The following is a 20,411-nucleotide window of genomic DNA, read 5'->3' as shown; positions in this document are numbered from 1 at the left end:
AATCCCTTAATCATTGCTGTGGCATATCTCTGTGTTTACATACATCAAACACACTTCTTGCACCACGGACAGTTTTGGAAACAGGTTCAAAAGGCTTTATACCTGCCGATGACGAGGAAGTGAATCCTGTTCATGTTCGGTACTGCCTGCTTTTTATGGAAGAGAAAGCCAGATGCCATCTGCTGTTTGTAGCCTTTGTGAAGATGCCTCTTCAATTTTTTGCTTGAATTGGTCCCTAAGTAGCTCTATTTAGGCAAACAGAGAGGAATTTTACCTACTCTAGTAAATACTAAGGCTGCATCTCTGCTATACTTCTGCAATAGTTCAATACTGCTAGTACTCAGGTGTTTGGGTTTTTTAATTAAAGAGCTTGAGATAAAAATTCCATTTTAAAAATAATTTCTGAGTGGTAAACTGAAATCAAGAACAGAAATGTTTGAATTTTAGTTCAAACCTTTCAAAACTACTTAAAGATATGTAGGAAAGATCTGAACACAACATCTAATTCAGAATATAAATCACTATATATTAGAACATGAAACATTTTTCATCATCATTCATTACTACCTTTAATTTTGTAAAGCTTCTCAAGAGGTCTCCAGTCAACAACAGCCTGAACTACTTATTCATGCACACATGGTCCCATGTAGAATTCCACTGATTTCAGAAAAGTTAATGACTGTCTACTAATTATATGAGTTTAACTGTTACATTTTATTCCCTTAGATGTGAAATCAGATCCATAAAATCTAAGTGTGTGCAGACCTTCAAAGATGAAGCAGAGGACTACCTGATAGCAGCAGCAGCCTGCAGGCACAGCAGCTAAGCTGTATCTCAGCTAGATGTGGAGGTCAGATATCTTAAGTCTGAACTAGTCTAACCTCTGCTTCCTCTGTGGTCAACAGAAAGGAACGAACATCTCAAGAGACAAATTAGTCTTCCTGCAACACAGACACAAGAATTGAGCCCATTCCTACACAAACTGCTCACATAATTAACTATCTAGTCATTACCTGTCACACATAGTGGACCTCACGTGAGAATAATTATGCACGCACAAGTGCTGTTTGGGCTCAAGCTCCCGCTAGCTTGTGTTCTCTAAACTGAGATTCTGAATTAGGGTAAGAGGTGCTGAAATCAAACCTGGGATGTGTGCAGTGCTCTCCACAGAGTGCAAGGAAAGCCCAAGCACACACTGGGCATCTAGTGTCTGAAGTTCAAGGAAATTGCTTCCATTCACTACTAGTGTTTATGTTTCAATCTCTAATAAATGACAACTTAGACAATTATTTATTTTAAATACCTTGGTCCTAGGCAGAAGTAGTTCCCAATCAACACCAACATTATTTCAAACCTGTCTTCCTAAATTTAACTATATTTGGTTATTACCTGGTAGAATAATGCCAGAGGAGAAAAAAAAAATCAGCGATGGAAAGCTGAAACAAAAATCTCCGCTAGATGCTTCTTTCTTGTAATTACTAACTAAAGATGAAGTGTTAGGCACTAAAGGACGCACTGAGGCCGTCACGCTCAATATTGGCGCTGTAGAGTGTTTAAACATTACAGCAATACATAAACGGTCTTGGAGCCACCCTCTGCTAGCCGACACCCACCGGTACGGTGGGCCAGTAGCTAAGGCAGCTACCGCACCTCTCCAGTTTCAGAGCCAGCAGAGATCAACGCCCCCGAGGCGCATTTTGCAGCACCACATAGTATTCGGCTACCCTAAAGGCTTGAGCAGTGTGACCCAAGGGCAGCTGGGAGGGACCGAGTGAGGCCCTCTGTATGCCCACTTCGGGTTCTGCAAGGGGAAGCTCTGCCGCTCCCTCCCTCCCCTTACAGCTGCATCCAGCCCGGGTTTCACCCTACACCTGTGTCCCTGGAGTCCGCCAGGAGATGAACGGGATTTATGATTGCTAACACAGCCGTGCTCTTTGCTGCTCTGCAGGCAAAACAGGTGGGCTAGGAAACCACAAACCCTGCCTGAACAAACCCTGTACTGACTTGCACAACCACCTGCATGCATTCATTTTATGTAAAATAAAATACAAATCTAATGTTTTGAAAATTAGGGCTTCTTTTATGACTTTTACTTTTTTCTAGAGACAGAAAACTACCTTGCATTTTGGACTCAGAAATGTGAACATACCTGCTGATGTCAAAACCAGGCCATTTGAAAATGGGTGAATAGTTAAAACTGTATCAAGTTATTTACCTACAGATGGCTTCTAATATAATCTTTACTAAAGAGAGCAGCCATTGACTATGATTATGAATGCACTAAAATTAGGGGAACCCTACAGAGATACTGTTCAGTCTTTGATTCTCCTTGTTAAAATGTGTCAACAAGTTTTCCAAGGGATAATAGCTTTCACACAGAACACTGCAGACATAATGTGTATGAAGGGCTGGGTTTGCTAAGCCTGTTGATGGGTTTTTGCACTACTGTATTTTAGCTGTGACAGTCTGGTTTTTAGTAATACTGCTGGGACTGCATCTTCGCTGCGCATCTGCAAAACACCACTTCTGTACTGGAGGTAACTGAAGCAACTGGCTACAGAGATCCGTTTTTCCTCAGGTGTCATAAATTTAGGAAATAGAAAGTACAGCTTAAGAGTTTTAAAATGCAAAGGTTAAATACATGAAACTTGGCACATGAAAAACACTTTTTGTCCACTTTTTAAGTGTTATTACACATCTTTCCCCACTCAGATTCAAGGAGGCTTCTTCCCTCCAAGCTTACTTTTTTCTTTATAATAGTGGGATGCTATAGGCAGAACTCTGCAGCCACCAGAATCACCACCTCCCCACAGCTAATACATTATTACTATAGGGAATTATCCTAGGGTTTCTCACACATTAAACACTGAATGCAATGTACTACATATGGGTAACAAGGAAATAGTAAGAAAAAAAAAAAAGAGTCTGGAAAACCTGTGTGTTGCAGACACACGAACTAGAAACAAAATGGTGATGAAAACCAAGTGTCATTTGTGGATGGTGGACATGAGCAAAATAATGCCTTGTTTTTCCTGCTATGTCACTGACTGCTGAGCAGTAAATTCAGAAAGACTGGGATAGCTATTCCCTTACATCCATGGAAGCAAACATTACCTGGAGGTTGCACACATAATGCACTGCCAGAGCACAGGGAAAGTTCAGGGCACGTGTTTCCTTTGGGAGAAATAAGATGGTAAATTGACAGTAGCCAAGAAGCAGAGCCACTCATACCAGAGAAAATGAGCGAGGCAGACATATGGCAGGCATTCCAAAAGCAGGATCTTGGCTGATGTGATTTGTACCTAAATTTAACTTCAGGTAACAGAGAACTGACTATAGCAAAAAGCTGAGATATCTGAGGTACCATCAAACCTGAATGAATGAGGCTGCAGTGCCACTCAGAATAAATGGCTGCAATGCCACCCATCCCAGAGGGCTGCATCACTCAAGTGTTGACAGCAACTTGTGAGACCCCTCACATCCTTGCTTTCATGGCCAAGCATATCACATGCCTCAGTACTCATGACAAGGTTAATCCACCCACTCAAGGGTAAGAGTTTGAAAGACAGATGTAAGCACAGGTTTTAACAAAACAATTCACGCCAACTGTATTTGTTGTGGACCAGACATTTGTTTCCATTTGTTCTCAAGAGGGAATAGCTTCTCCATCTCATGAGTTTGTCAACAACACAAAGCTCCTCTCCACTTCCATTATTCTCCCAGTTTACTAATAGGTATTTTAAAAAAATGTTAAATTGTATTGTTAATATGTATATAAATGTATTTCAATACATACATTTTATATACATACATATATGCCTAAATTTCCAGATATGTACCTATAAACAATTTACACTATAAGAATTATTGCATAAATATTTATAACGAATAACATTCATTTATTCTCACTGGACCTACTAAAATAAACTCCATTTATCATCCCCTTGTTTCCAGGAGGTAGCACTGGGACAGCAGTTGCTCCAGTTACAATCTACCCTGGAGATGAGAGCTTTCAGTGGGCAGGAATTTTCAGGAGGGCAAATGAACCTCACCGCTGTGTGAAGTGTGACTGCCTGTCATCCCTGGTGACACACAGCACCCACCTGGCTGCCAACTCATGTGAGGACTGCACCTGCCTCTACTTCATGTTTGTTTCCCCAGAAAGGTTAACAGCAGCAACAATCTCACTCTTGGGGGATGCAATTACTCTCTTCGCTGATGTCCACTGAGGCAGAGCATCTACAGTGAAGGCACTGCAGGTCTCTCTGAAACAGCTGCCACCTCATTGTCCTCATCAGAGGGCAACATTCACCATTATCAGAAACGAGAAAGGAAATCTGAATTGCATAGTAAGAGTTCACAGCAGAGCAGCCTTCACTGGAAGCAGGAGCATTGCAAAAATGACAGTAGGGATTAGCTTTTCACCTACCATATGTGAAACATTTTAGTACCTAGTTCTCTCTTTTGCCAATCTACTCTGCCACTAAATATAAAACTGTATTTGAATATGTGTGCAGGGGTAATATACAACTTCCTATATGTAAGAACTAGCTCCATCAAAGGAAAACATATTGGTAGTCTCAGAAATAAAAAACCCCCAAAACTTAGGAGAAAACTGTTCCACATCTTACTCCAGCTCTGTTTGCACAAGGATTTGTCTGGAGTACACTGGACAATCTCTAGTGCTGCTTACAGACAGCAGGATCACTTGAGCTGCTGCTGCCTGGTTAGAAGGTTACACACAGCAAAACCCCAAAAAGCCGTATCGTGAGACCTAACACAGAAGAACACGGTTCTTCAGAACACCGATGTGCACAGGGGTCACTGCTGCTCCTCCCCCACAAAATTAACAGCATCCTTAGATGCATGATTTAATGAGTCAAGAGACTTCGGCAACAAGGCAACAACTTTGTTCTGGCATGCGCCTGGCCAGCTGGTTTTTGTGCCACGGTGAAAATGCTCTAAACCAGTTCACAAATGTAACTGAAGTTCTAGAAAGCCACAGAACTACAAACCTCCTCCTCCAAACATCTACAGTGACCCACAGAAAAGCATACCCAGGGCAGAGTGTGTGTTAGCACCCTGACGAAGACACCAATACCTCTGTGTGCTGCTTCAGGTAGTTGCACTGGCATGAAAAGGAATGGTGGGTGTACTGCAGCATGGGAAGGCAAGGGCAGAAGGTAACACCAATCTCCTCAAACTACCAATGCCACTGCTGCCTCTGCTTCATGCAACTGCATTTTTCAAGAGCTAAAATGCAGGGAATTCAAGTAATTACACCACCTGGGAATGCATGCCCAAAGAGGCTCTACTAGAAACAAAACAATGCTGATATGTATGAAACCAGAACGTGAGAGTTAAGACTACTTTGAGCAAGATTGCTTAAGTCATCAACTACACATCTCTATGCTAGCTTTCCTATATTGTGGCACATCAAACCTATTAAGACATGAAGAACATATCCTCACCTCGTGAATCCTATGTGTTGTGCATGCAGAACAAAGTTCAGAAATTTTCGTTTTTCAAAAAATCATTCTGGATCCTGCAACTAAGCAGGTAAAGTGAGCAACGCTAGTGTAACCATCTTTAAATCTTTGCAAGAGCAGTGTAACATTATCTTTTTCATAAAGTTGTCCATCAGGAAACCAAAGGCTGCAAGAGTAGCCACGGAATTAATGAGGAAGCAGGTTTGTGTAACCTATGTGGATTGCAGCCAAGACATGAAGGTCAGCTCCTCACTAGCAATCCATTAAATTACATCCTTAGGACACCACATGTAAATAACTTGACAGAATGAGCAAGTGAAACCATGTGACTGGAAACTTGGCCAAGAACCTGAGATACTTATTGTCGCTGCCAGTTTTCCAGGAAGAAGCATTTGCAAAGAAACAGCAAAAACCCACCCAAAAATAAAACAGTCAACCAGTGGTAACATACAGAAATACTGTAAGTTTGAGTCCAGGAAGAGTCCAGGGTAAGGAAGAGAGCAAACCCAGGGAATTGTGGCACAGGCAACACAATCATATGATGCTGGCCTAGGAGCTGCATGCTTTTTCACAGTGCAGCATTACTTACCCAAAAGGAAATGGTTTGTGTGTGCTCAGGAATGCTCTGACTGCAGTACTGTTGTTTAGGTACTCACACTGCCCAAGCTTGTATTTTAAGCTGAATCATATAGGAAATAACGTGTAATTTTGCACCACTACACTCAAATAGCTAAAGAACCCAAAAACACCTTCCACACATGATCAGGGATTCCAGTGTATCAATTTAGGTGTGGGACTTCCTTTGAAAATTAGTAACAGTGCATCACTTCACATAAAAAAAGTTGCTAAAATTAAGTGTTAACCTCTGGTTGTGGCTTGCACTCTCGCTTCATCCAACACTCTTCCCCAGAACCTCACAAAGAAAGGGTCAAGAAACAGTATTGGACACTTGCCACAGCCAAAGGCTCTTACTGCCCTTGTCAAAGGAAGTAATTTCCCAAAATGCATTCTTTCAGTGAAGATATTCCTAGTGAGCTTTTAATTTAAGTAGAATTTATGTGGCACTTAAAAATCCTCTGTTCCCTCCCTCCCACCTTTAAATGTTTTACATTTTTTCTTTTTAAGTAGTAAAAGCTAGTACTATGCTTGAATATTTGTCAGTTCACGGACTGCTCTCCCGGCACAGATAAGCCCATCAGCTGAACAGTATCAGTTATCAACTCAGGTTTACTACACCACAACAAAAATAGACCTTCTCGAGATTAGTGGCAACTGAGTCAGGTGCATACCAAACGTAACCTATGTGATACCTCCACCTGCTTTATGGAATACGGGGTTTTATCAAGCTTTGTGCTGAAGAGGGCAGTGCACACACAAAGTACATCCAATTGTGCACTCCAAGTGCTTCTTGTTCCACATGGAAGTGCTCAGGGCATCCATTGTGTATATTAAAGCCAGAACAGTGGCAGCCAAAGAATTTATGCTCAGCCCTGGAGTCCATCTGAGCCACGTTTGTGTGCCATTATCCAGCAATCCAGGGATGGGGAAGGCTTATCTTCAGTGCACAGCTGCAATCAGCCAGCTGCCTCTGCAGGAGTTAGGTGGACCAAGAAAAGCTATTGTTCCAGGAACTAGGAGTATTAGACAAAAGCTTAAATTGTTTCGGTGATTCTGAACTGGGTAGTGGCATACATCCTTTTCAGACAAATGCAGTCTGCCTACAGCCTTATGGTCTTCAGTGGTCATGTCAGGCTACCCCACCCTAAAAGATATATCCATGTGTAGCTAACAGCTGCAAAAATTTTGACTGTCCTTGTGTTTAGCAAGTTCTCCCCACTGCTAGTGTGCCTTCCAAAAGGGAAGTTCCCACAACTGGAGTCCTAGTCTCCTGTACTTGAGCTACTTGCAGTTTTTCAGTGTCCTGACTAGCACCTTTAAGTTCTGTATATTGTGATTATCCTCCCCAGTATTTAAAAAAAAATCAATTTCCTGTTTCAGTATTAGATGAACTCCCTTTTCAACTCGTGAGTTTGAAGCTGTGGAAGCAAACACCTTTTTCTCTCTGCTGGGTTCAGATACCAGATCTTAAGAACACAGGGACTTGCAGCTGCCTGCACACCCTTTCCTACTGTGTAACTGCTATTGAACCGCTGCCATATTTCAGTTGAAGAACACGTCCATCCTAACTTGACTCTTGACTGTTCTTAGAGAACTCTTCTTTTTGCTGAAAGACAAAAAAAAGTATAACCCTTTATAATTAAATATATTATTTAGAATTATTTGAAGATGATTATTATAATTATTATCATTATTAGAATTATTTCCAGTCACTTTACACTCTTTCAGCTATGCACAAATACTAGCCTCTTCCAGATATTGGTTTAATAGCTGCCTCCCCACAATTTCATTTAGAGCACTTTAAAAAGGCATGGAAGCCTTCCACTCTGTCCAGTTTTTCCAAACTCACAATGTATTCTTAGCATTAAGATTCTTGGAAACAGTAACATGATATACAAGTACTTACCTGTTCTTCCCAGCTTAACTCACCTTTCCCCTTGCAGCTCCAGAAACTTTTTGGCTAACAGCTCCATAGGAAACAATTAAAATAAACCAACCTTCATCACAACTTCTTCATCCACTATCATCTGAGAAGTAACTTTAATGTGAAAGAGTTTACACCCTTCCCCCATAGGCTTTGGAACAAGCAGTTCATCAGTGACACTTCCACTCTTTCCTCCATAGGGATTGCAGACAACCAAGTCTTACAGCTGGGGTAATTAAGAAAAGAGGATCTTAAAACAAAATTTACGTGCCAAGACTAGCATAGATAGTATCACTCAGAAACCATATTCCACTTTCTGCTTGAGTGCACACGCAAGTCTTTTCATCCCATTAATTTGCACAACAGGAATGACATTATGCCTGACCATCACTTCCAAGAACTGAGACACCCCTGAAAGTTCTCTGTGCTGCACTGACATGGATGTTGACAGTGACAGCAGACCTAGACTACCACGAAACACCTGATAAATTATGACATGAAGTATCTGTACACTTCATCTTGAAATATGTGTTTTGCATGCAGCCTGGCTTTGTATACTACCCACTGAACTCAATTTAAGCATCCAAATGTTTGGTTTCTTAAGAGCAAACTTGCCAGAACCAATGCTGAGACATGAAGACAGGTTTCTACGTATGAACTTGCCTTAAACTTACACTGAGCATTTTCTTCTTTGAGCAAAGTTATCACATGTTCCTAATTATCTTCCTTCCTTCAGGATCTTCCAACTGATTCTCCAGGTCAGGAAAGAGGGTGGTTACTTACTGGAGTCCACAGTGACAAAAATCAGTAACGAAGACAACCTATAGGTTTTGCAGTGCAGGATGTCAGCATAGTAAAGTACACACAAACCTCTGATTCATAGGCTGAGGACCACACAGACACTGGAGTAAGTTTTCATTAACAGCACTAAAACAGAGCATACCAATGTTTAAGAAATGCCAAAGCCAGGTTTTCAGTTCTATAATCACCTTCTATCTTTTCATATGAGATGCAGCCACATCACTTATTTCTACAATAGGACTGTAAGCTTCTTACATTGCAATTAAGGCCTGTTGGGTCAGGGTAGATTTGGACTTTAGCATGGTCAGGTGAACAGATTATCCAAGTCTGAGACATGCTAACACAAGTTTCATCATTAACATCTCTGACAAGCTGTGACCTGCAAGTCAGATCCAAACACTGGCAAGTATCAAATCCCCCAAAACTGACCAAAGTGAACAACACACGCAGAGATAACTTGTTTTACTTCTCTCTTGCATCAGGTGTTCATTTGGATAGTTTTCCGAAGTCATTTCCTTCTTCCTACCTTAGCTGAGACATCAGTGGCATCTACATCTACAGATAAAGAAGATATAAATAAAAAACAATTATCTGTGGAGTGCACAGCATCCTCCTCAGAGCAGCAGCACTGACTGCAGGGGGATGGGGAGGGAGTGAAGGGAACCACTGCAGGTAAAACCAATTGTTTCTAAACCAGTTTAACAAAACATACTGTCATTCAGCCACCAGACCATCATGGATGAAAATTTCACATGCACTTTCTCTGATAGTTATATAAGATAACCAAGTCTGACCCAACCATTCAATTGCAATACTTACCATCCCTACCAGGTATCAGCTGCAGAGATAAATGCATAGGCCTAAAGTCTACAGTAGACAACAGCTGTGACAGAAGTCATTGTGCCAGTGCATTTTATTTCACCCACAGTTCACCTAATCTAAAGGTTTCTGCATAGAGAAGAAACAGATTAGGAAAGAAATAAAAGGGGCTGCACGTGTGATTCAGAATTCTCCAGATATATGGAACTATTGATGCTATGAATTTTATTAACAGAACATTATACCCCCATCACTCATTTTCTTCACTGAGGAATATGATAAAACAGGAGAATCTGGCTGTGAAGAGAAGAGTCCTTGAAACACTGGACTTTTTGCAGGATAGCATGCAACTGGTTCAGCTTCTCTACCTAGAAGAAGCTGCATTTAAAGTGACAAAAAAATAGCATACATTGCTGTAGTACTAGCAAATCTTGAAAGGCTGCGATGTTCAGGTGAAGTACCTGTACCACAGAACATGTCACAACATCCTTCCTCCAGCACTCATGTACCCTGTGGCAAACACACCACCTGTGTAATTACTGTGCAGCAATACCCTGATCAAATGCCTTGTACTTACCTGCAGGAGGAGCCAAAGTATGAAATAAACCCTTGCAACTCCATTTTACCTGAGCTGTACCACTACTGGATTTTAGCCAAGACTTCAAGCAAGCCTGCAAAACTCTTCACAGCTCTTTCCAATAAAGTATCTTCTTGGCATAATAAAGTGCTTTATTTCACAGGAATCAGCTGTAACTAGAAATGGTATTATTTCACATGCCATGCAACATTTTGACCATCCTTCCTTCTAGTTTCGGCCACAGGCCCTCCACACATGGTTTCAGGGAACTCCAGTCCCCTTAAGCCTCACAGAGCTTTGATTACTCTCTCATTTGGTGAACGCCCATTTCCTATTCCCCAGCACAAAAGACTAGCATAAGCAAGGATAATGTTCACTACAAGAAAGCCTAAAACCACTGCTTAAAATTCCAGCCTACCTCCTGCATGCCAGCCAGAGGGCTGAAACTAAGACAGTACCTAGTCAGCTGGCTAAGCCATGCCAACATGAGACAGCAGGCACAGGCAAAATAGTGAGGAAGCAAGTCAGCTTGGCCACTCCCATAGCATGCTGAGATGTCTTACACCATCTCATCTACTCTCTCTCAACTTTTTCAAATTTGACTTACATGTCTATGGACACAGAATTATACATTTGGGTTGCAAGTAACCTCAAAGACCATCTGGTTCCAACCCTCCCCTGCCATGGGCAGGGACACCTTCCAGTACACCAGGCTGCCCAGTGCCCCATTCAGCCTGGGCCTGAACACTTCCAGGGACAGGGTGTCAATAGCTTCTCTGAGCAACCTGTGATGGTGCCTCACAACCCTCACAGTAAATTTCTGCCTCGTATCTAATCTGAACCTACCCTACTCCAGACACACTAAGGACTTTAAAAGGAAGCAAAGCTCCTCCTGCTGGTGACACCAAGCCGTATGTCTGTGACAACCAGACACCATTAGTGCAATTATCAGGCATCAAACAGAGCCAGAGCCCTTAAAGGACCCGTCAAACCAGCGAAGCGTAAGCTGTCACCTGGCACGTGACAAGGGCATGTCCCAATCTGCTCCCTGCTGACAGCCGCCCCACCAAGGCCAGCCCTGCTCTTTAACCCACAGTCCGTACTACATCCAAGGGCCAAGCACAGTGGCTGGTACAGCCCCGCACGGGCCCCTCTGCCCGGAAGGCGCGGGGGACACAGCCCCAAGAGCCAGCGGACCCGCCCCGGCTCCTGCGCCACACAGAGCGGCCTCCCCGTTCGCGACCAGCACCGCCCAGCGCCCACACGCCCCGGCCGCCGCATCACCGCCACCCCGCCTGCTCCTGTCACACACCCACCGCAACCCTGCGGGCCCCTCAAGTCCCGGGACAGATTCCCATCCCACGGTCCCACTCCCACCACAGAGAGGCGCTGCCCCACCCAGAGCCGGCAGTCACCAAGTGACGATCGGCCGTGTCCTTCAGGGCCCCCTTCCCCTACCCGCCGCGCCCCTCCGGCTATTCCTCAGTCTCCCCCTTCTTTCTCAACCGCTCGCACAAGCTCTTTCTTGCCCCTGAAACCAAGAGAGGACTCCCACCCTTCCCCCTTTTCCGACATCTTAACCCGGCTCCCCGACCGCTCCTCCAGAGCTAAGCGTCCCACGCCATCAACATGGCGGCGGCCACCGCCTCCTTCCCCACCCCGCTCCCCACCGCGGCCGCGCGGCGCGGGATCTGCCGGGAAATGGAGTCCACGCCCCGCATGCTGCCGTGCTGTGGCAGCCGTAAAGAAACTACAAACCTCAGAAGCCCCCGCTGCCAAGGGGCGCCAGCCAATGGCGAGGCGGCGGCGCGGGCAGCGGCCCCGCCCCGGCGGGCGAGAGGGGTGATGTCATTGCCCAGCGGGGGCCGCGGGGGCGCGCCGCGCGCCGCCGCTCATTGTGCTCGGCCGGTGCCGCCTCCGCTGCCGGACACGGCGGGGGGGCCGCGCTCCCGCTCCTGTGCTGCCTGGGGCGGGCGGCCCTGCACGCATCCCCGCAGACGGCTGCCTTGCGCCGAGCCCTGCAGCTCCTGTCCCGGGCGTCCTGGCCCCAGGGTGGCTCGATACCATTCCGGAGAGCTGCGCCGCGCTGCGCGGGCGGCGGGGACCGAACACCCATCCCCGAGCGGGACCGCCTTGCGCCCAACCCCGCTGCACCCATCCCGGGGAGCTGCCTTGCGCCGGGAGGGTGGCTAGCACCCATCCCGGTGGAAGTGGGCTGCCGCGCGCTCGTCTCCGGGGTCAGCTCCTAGCCCGGCGTGCGGGGGCTGGAGCGCCCAGCCCCGCTATCCCCAGCGGCCCGCGGCCGCCGCTTCTTCCAACGCCGCTGACCGGCTCCTGGCTCCCGCCTCGTTTTATGGTCGTGGAGAGGGAGGAAAAATCCCAAACCAGGTGAGTTCTGCGCTCCTCTTCTCTTTATATGTGCTTTTCCTTGTCCTGTTACCTCCTCCCTCACAGGCGCCCATCTCCTGATGCCCTTCCCCGCGCTGTGCGTTCCTCAGCGGGGAGCAGCGCTGCCGGGCGGGACTGCGCTGTCGTTCCCTGGTCCAGCTGAAAAAGGAGGGGCGGAGGGAAGGGGAACGGCGGAAAAACCCCCTAACCCGCTAAATGGTTTCCTGCCGCGGAGATGAGTGCCCCTGACCGGCCCTCGGGCCCGGCGGCAGCTCCGCGGCCGCGCTGCGCGTCCCGCAGCCCCGGGAAACTCCCGCAACTCCGGGATGCTCCGGGAGCCCCGGCGCTGCGCAGTCCCGAGCCGGCGGGGAGCCCTGCCTCGGTCGTCTCCCTGGCTGGATAAGAGTGTAAAATGACATGGGTTTTGAATTGCTGTCGTTAAGCGCTGCAGAGCCTGCGAGAGCCGGGCTCCTGAGGAGAAAATAAATACGAGATGTGTTTTAGGGTGGTTTTGGCGGCGTTGGTGTGCTGTCCTGCGATTTCGTTGTTTTGACACCGCTATTCCTCCCCTCTTTCAGGGAAACAGGGCAGATTTGAATCCAACATACTCTCAGTCCTGGCTGTGTGCAGTTGGTCCAGGTTTCTTTTCCAAGTCATAGAATGAGTTAGTATCTTAACAATTCTCGGCTGGACAGTCTGATGTTTCATGTCAACTTCCAAACTACAGCTCTGATCTTTTTCACTTTTGTCCTAAATACAAGAAGTGCCTCTATTTTAAACTTCGTAAAAACTTTGTGGTCCAGCAGAACTTCATTTTAGTGTCTTTTTGTTTCCCTGTTCCTTGGTGTTTGTGAGGTGCAATTTGGATCTTTACTTGAACAGTGCTAAGATATTAGTGCAACATAACAGATATTTTTTCTTTATTATATGACATCAAAAGGCTTTATCCCTTTCTATAAAAAGTTATTTCCACAATTGCTAGTGGACCCCAGACATCTCATCTCTTTATGCTGGTGGCAATGAAATGTGTGCACACAGAGGGGTCTTGCTCGATTCGAGTCTGTCACCATACTTCAGTGCCCTTTAAAGTTAATCCTCACCAAAGCCCGACTTGGAGGCTGTTCTGAGAGCAGCAGGAGAGTGTGCAGCTGAGCTGATATTTTTAATTTTTTTCCATCCCCTCTGCTGCATATTTGCTTCTGCGCTTCTCTTGTGTAACTGGCACTGTGTGTCCTCTGGCAGGGCTCTCCCTGGAATTGCAGTGCTGGGGAGACAGTGTCATGAGTGCAGTGGGGACAATGAAACTCCCTGTTTGGATTGCTCAAAGTGTTTGTAAACACCCAGGCGGTGTTGGGGCGTCCCCATGCAAAGGATGGTATTTTACAGCTACCCCTCTTCAAGTGGGATAAACATGCTGCATCCACACCTCCTTGCATTTATTTTCTGTGTCTTTTCCTTCCTTCCTCTTTACTACTGACTCAAAGGGGAAGAACAACAGTGCACGCAGGCGTTGCCTTTGGTTGGTCTTTTTTTAACATTTTTGTTTCCTGGAATGGCGTTTTCCTCTTTATTTTACAAAGGAGGGAACAGATAATCTAATAATGTGTTTCCCATCTTGGTTGTAAAAGGAGAAGTTTTATAGCAGTGATTTTGTTAGCTTGGGATAGAAGGCACTGGATATGAAGTAATGATTTGAAAGTGTAGCCTGGGAATTGTTCTGGGAAATACTGATACAGAAATAGGTGAGGACAAGCAAAGAATCCATGGCCAGGGATTCTGCATTTTAATAATACAATTTTTGTGATGCCCATCTTTTTATATTTTGTTTTCATCATTCTGTATGTATGTATCTTGAAAAAAAACAAGTATAAACAGCAATATGTATTTGTATGTTTTTCAAAATTTATTACATTTGTTGAATTTAGAAAGACTTGTGACAACGCATGCTGGCATATTCAAGCTATATTATACTATATCAGGAGGTAAATTAAAAATGTACCTCAGAAATATACACTATTGTATTCATCAGATTAAATTTTGCCTTTCAGAAACTGAAATACAGACACATAAAAAGGAACAAAAAGCTGAAAATCACTCAATGATTGCTGTGAAAAAACCCAGATGAGCTAGGGGATCCTTCCTCTTGTCCCACAAAGACATGAATGCGGTGTATGTGTTTACTATGAATTAAGAATTCTCCAAAATGCCAGTTGCTGGAAGCAAAGAAAATATCCCAGGAAGGCAGCACTAAATGTTTCCTCAGGTCTTTTACTTTCTTCCCCCCTTTCTTACTAGTGTCCAGTTTCTGAAGGGAAATTCAGGATCGGGTGGTCTCATGGTCATACTCTGCAGAGTTTTCTTGTATTTTAGTCCTGTTCCTCATGAAATTGAGTATGATGCTAATTATTGGCTTCTTAGTGAAGCCAGAAATCACGTCCTTGCAAATTGGTTTTATGAGCATTACCTGTGTGCCCTGAACTGTGTTAAATTGCCTGTTGCTGCCTTGGGATGCTTGGGTGTCACGTACCCTCCTGTGCAGGGGATCCCAAAGACTGGTGAGATGTGGGGAACCAGGAAGAGCCAGAGCTGGGCTAGCCTTGCTGACTTTTCGGCTTTACTTTCCTCTTTGCTCCAGAGATGAGCTGTGAGAGGACAGGGATTTCTGTAGGGCTGGGAATCTGGTGAGACAGCTGGCATTTCTGAAGCAGGAGGTGGATGGCTGAATGTGGCTCTTCAGGAAGGAACTATGGAGTCGCTTCTCAAACAAGTGAGGGGAGAAAGGTGTCTGCAAGCAAACAACCCCCATTTGTCACCCTGCTGTGAAAAAGCTCTTCTCTGTTGGTCCGTCATGGTGCTGTGTGCTCCCCATCTTCCCAGATCCAGCTGCAGGTGGTAGGTGTTGCTCACAGCCTGAGCTGGAGTGTGGGGCATCTCTAATGCTGTAGAGAGCTCCTGTTTTCAGCTCTGGATCTGACTTGGTTTGGGGCCTGGCTGGCATCCATCAACTGGACAATTGAGACACTTGCTCTAAGTTTTGTGGTGTGTCCCAGAGAAGTACATTTGCCCTGGGTTTTTTGTGGGTGGCATAGGTTTGTCAGCATTTTCTTATTTTTACATACCATGTAGCAAAACAAGAAATTATAAGAGCTGGGACCTAGATTGATTCTATCTCTCATTTTAAGGCTTATCGCCTTTTTTTAGGGACAGGACCAGCAGTTTAAGTGCAAGCCTTGCTCTCTCTTAGTAGAGGAGGAGTGGGGAATGTGCTAGGTGCTAGTTTGTGCATGTTGTCAAATAACCACCCAGGCAGTGAGAAAATTAGATTCATTGTAACTGTGTGGCTGGCATGGCAGGAGTGCGGGAAGTAGCACAAAATAGGCATGCCTTGCGGTGGGGAAACTCTTTAGATGCTGATGCCTGTACAGATGTTTGGAAAACTTTGGAGCAGCAGATTTAGGAGACAGGAAAATAGTTTTCTATATTATAGATGGGTTTCTGACATCAAAAACATTGGGGCACTTGGGGAGGTCTTGGGGCAGAGATGCTCAGCAACATCTCTTCTTTGGCTGGAGGATGGATGAGATGACCTGAGGCAGTGTTTTGATTGACTTTTTAGTTTCCACAATTTCATTTTGCAGCAAGTCATTTAGCTTCCCACTTCCTCCTAGTGCTTTTGTCAATAACTAACTAAATTCTCATTTTATTTTTAATGGCTCTCTTACAGTGGGAAAGAAGTGATCTGTCATATTTGTCATATAATCCTGGTTGCCCTGTGCATAAATAATGAATTTAAACTGGGGGGAGGGAAGGGATTGAGTCAAATATTCTTCAGGTGTTAATATGTGGAAATAATTAGGGCAGAACAAGGATAAAACTTGTCTCTTGAAATCATTGTTGGCTTTTAAACAGTTGAGACCATATTGAGCTCTGTTGCAGTAGTTTCATAACTAATCTGTGCTATTAAACATTGGCCCTGCAAAAGGTATTAGTGAGATTTATGTTGTAATGTCATTTGATTTCACCTTGCATAGATAAAAATAATTAGAGAGCTTTGTTGCTTTGAGCTGAGGAGAGATATTTAGGTTGTGAACAGCTTGAGATTCACTTGCTATTTGTCATCTCGCCTCTCCTGGAGTTACTGCTCTCACTACACTGCAGAGGTGCACTCTTCCCTAATACACTAAAGACAAAATTTAAACCTATTTAAAACCTATTTAGCCTAGCTATTAGTTTCCTGAGATAATTAGGGAATACCTGTACAAACAGAGAAGAAAACCTTCAGTAAGGTCTCACAGAAACCTGCTGCTGTCCTTTTAAACATCACAGGATACCCTGTTTATTTTCTTTCCTTTTAGAAGAAATACTGTTTTTCGAGTACTGCTGAACTAAAAGTTAACTGTAACCTTTAAGTATCTGAATAGTGTTTTCTTTTAGACCTTGGAAAGAGTAATGAGAAAAGGAAAGGGAGAGGAGGAAGGGAGGAAAGGCTGTGCTGGCATGAAAAAAAGATGAGCTTGTGCATGGTTTCTTAAAAGACTGTATCCTGCCGGCTGAATTTAAAAAGGGAGGAAAAAAAAGAGGCGTTAGAGATGCCAAAATACAGAAGTCAAGCAGTGCTTGGGTTACTGTGTCCTGCTAAAGATGCCTTCCATAAAGAGGGAGACTTCATGCAGAGCCCCAGCAGCCCAACCCACTGCTGCACTGTGCTGCTTCTCCTCTGCAGTGAAGCTTCTAAAAACTAAACTCTGCTTTTTTTGATTAAGCAAAAACTCAGTTACTCAAAGGGCAGCATGTGTGCATTTAAAGTAGGAGTATTTCTTGATATAAATCCATGCTGTTGTTTGTAAAAGAGACTTGTCATGGAACTACCATCCCGTAGGCTGATGCTGAGCCTTGATGCCAATTTTTTTGGAACAGTGCAGAAAATGAATCTGACTGCGTATGAGAGTCTCGCATCCCCCACATTAACAATCATTTGCATGTGCTTTCCTGTGTGTTTTGGACCAAAATCCCTGCAGCTAAATAAAATAAAGTAATATATACATATATATATATATATATATATATATATATATATATATAAAAGGAGCTTTTACTGCTTTGGCAGGAAGGATTACCCTGTTACCTGGCTCTGGAAGGATAAGACCCGTCTCCTGAGTAATCAAACAGTTAGAATAGAATATTTTCAGTTGGAAAGAATCTATAAGGATCATCTAATCCTGCTGCATGAGCAATTCAGGGCTGACCATAAATATGTTAAGGTTATTGTCCAAATGTCTCTTGAACATTGACAGGCTGGGGTATCAACCCCCTGTCTGGGAAGCCTGTTGCAGTGTTTCACTATGCTCTTGGTAAAGAAATACTTCCTCATGTCCAGTTTGAACCTTCTCTGGTGCACTCTTGAACCATTCCTATGCATCTTATCACTGGATACTGGGGGGGAAGAGATAGCACCTTTCTCTCTGCCTCTATTCCTCAGGAAACTTCAAGGAGCAAGGAAGTCACCCTCTTTCTCCAAACCAGAGAAGCCTAAAGCCTTCACTGCTCTCCACAGTGCTTGTCCAGCCCTGACAAAGCTGTGTGGGGTTGTACAGCATGTTTCACTACTTGGTGGGGTGTTGCTGAAGAGACAGTACCAGCTCCAGGGGAACTGCTAATGTTCTTGTTCCCACCTGTTTTCTTCCTGCTTGTCTTCCATCTGCCTGAGCCTCTTGCTTCGATGCAGCCACCCCAGATGCACCTTCAGGAGCTTGGATATTCCAAGTACATAAATACCTACTATTATATAAGTATATAAATATCTATATTTATACCTGCTCCTCATTTATTTGTATATACAAATGAATCTGAGGAGTAGGTATGAGTGGAGACTTTACCTGAAGGAGAGGTGATGCCTCTAGGAAACAGATTATTAAAGGTGCTGAGTAGAAAAATTTGTGTCTGGTTAGTAGATCACCCTGCATGAGACATGAAACTTAAGGCACAGGAACTTGTCAGACCCTCCTGACTTTTCAATGGTCATTCTTTTGCTCCAAATAGTCATTTATCCATAAATATAAACGTGACGAGAGATCCAGAAAAATCCCAGATCCATGCTCGGGATGCAGGCCATGAGTTGAGATGTGAACACCAACATTCAGATTTACAACTAATTAAAGAAAACTTAAAGGATTGCCAGGATTAGAAAAGACATTTTGGGTTTGCTGTGTTGAAAAGAATGCTTTCAGTAATGAAAAAGTGGACTTGAAAAATAATCATTAGCACTTCTCTGTGATTTAGATTTCATTGCCTGAACTCAGAGAAATGGAAGATAGATCAGTCAAGGCTTTTCATCTAACAAGTTTTTAAAGGAAGCCAGGCTTGTGTCTAATTAGTGAGAATTTCTTCATGGTGCTTCTAGGACCTAAAAAGTGGTGTTTTCATGACAGTTGGGCTGCATGGAAATGTTTACTGAAAATAACATCCTTCCTTAGAAACACAGTAAGACAACCTTGTATAACCTGAATTGACATCAAGAAATCCACGATGGCATCTCCATACTGTATTGTCTTATTTTTCAGTTGCTTTCTGATGGTAGAGGGGAGTTGTAAATTCCTCCTTCTCCAACACTGAAGAGTGAGACTTTTATAATAATACCTATTGAACTTGATTAACTGAGTGAGAGGACAACTGCCACTTGGAAAAATAATTATTTTTCTATTGTTCTTTACACCTGTTAATACAAATACCTGAAAAGTAAATGTAGGCTTGAAAAAGCTTTCCTGGCTCATTTTGTATCCCCGCTAGTCCTCTGGAGACATCAGATTATTCTATCCTGAGATGAGTAATCTTTAGAGGTGAGAATCAGGTAGCCTGAAATTGCTGTGGGGGTGTCAGTTCATTTTTGCATATTGAGAAGAAGGTTACGAGAAATAACATTAGCCTTTTTACTCTTTCATCCCCCCTGAAGTTCACAGTGCAACATTTCCTGTGGAGAAAAGGTAACAATTCAGATAAACCTGTGGTAATGAGTTTATTTAAACCCCATCAAAGTCTGGAGAAATATCCAGCTGTCACAAAAAGGAAAGGGCAGGTTTGGCATTTCTGTGTATCTATGGACTGCTGAGGACATCAGAATAGTCAGCATCTGGTTCACTGGAGATGTAGCAGCAAGTTCAACCTGTGTGATAATGGCTTTGGGCTCTGCTGTTCTTCTCTATAATCCCTTTTTCTGTGGCATAATTACAGAAAGTGCTTTTACTCTAAAGGGGATGTTTTGACACAGTTTGCAGCTAATTCCATACTTCTGTCTAAAATACACTCAACTTCAGTGAGTATCTGCACCATTGCCATTATTCCAGCCTTGTTGGCAGTAGCTGTTTCCTGTCTTTACCCAACAGAAGATTGTGGTACCCTCTAATTTCTCACATATAAAAATATAAAAACCCCTACTGTAAATATTTGCTCTAGAGAGCATTAGGTACTTATGAGGGGGTTCTTGAACAATGTCGGGTCTGTTGAAAAAACCAAATGTGTAAAGACTGCCAGAGTTACATGTACCAGCAGCTTGAAACTGTAGAAGCAGTCAGTGCCTGATTTCTCTATTGCATTTGTCCTTGTTCTGAACAATTTGTTCCTTCTAAAAAGGGATCTGTGCCCATTCCCTTCAAGTCAGCAGTATTCACATTTCTAAAATGTGGTAGTAGCATTTTGCTTGGATTGATGTGTTTGTGCACACATAGAAACCCGTCAGATAAACACAGGTTTCTGTTAACTCTTAAATTTCAGCATACAAACAGGAATCTAAAGTTGAGCT

General features: G+C 44.0%; 1 protein-coding gene across 1 annotated transcript in view; it reads left to right on the top strand.

The window, feature by feature from the left end:
- The first annotated feature begins 12,059 nt into the window (after window positions 1–12,059).
- RAB30 (RAB30, member RAS oncogene family) overlaps window positions 12,060–20,411 on the top strand; it is a 49,008-nt gene continuing 40,656 nt past the window's right edge. Inside the window, exon 1 of the mRNA XM_086882201.1 lies at window positions 12,060–12,616. The gene's annotated coding sequence lies outside the window, so the exon portion shown is untranslated. The remainder of the gene's footprint in view (window positions 12,617–20,411) is intronic.

The sequence above is a fragment of the Cyanistes caeruleus genome, chromosome 3 (genome assembly GCF_971803275.1).
Source record: "Cyanistes caeruleus chromosome 3, bCyaCae1.hap1.1, whole genome shotgun sequence".
NCBI classification, from domain to species: domain Eukaryota; kingdom Metazoa; phylum Chordata; class Aves; order Passeriformes; family Paridae; genus Cyanistes; species Cyanistes caeruleus.
Note: the sequence above shows the minus strand (reverse complement) of the source record. Positions and strands in the feature narration are given on the sequence as shown.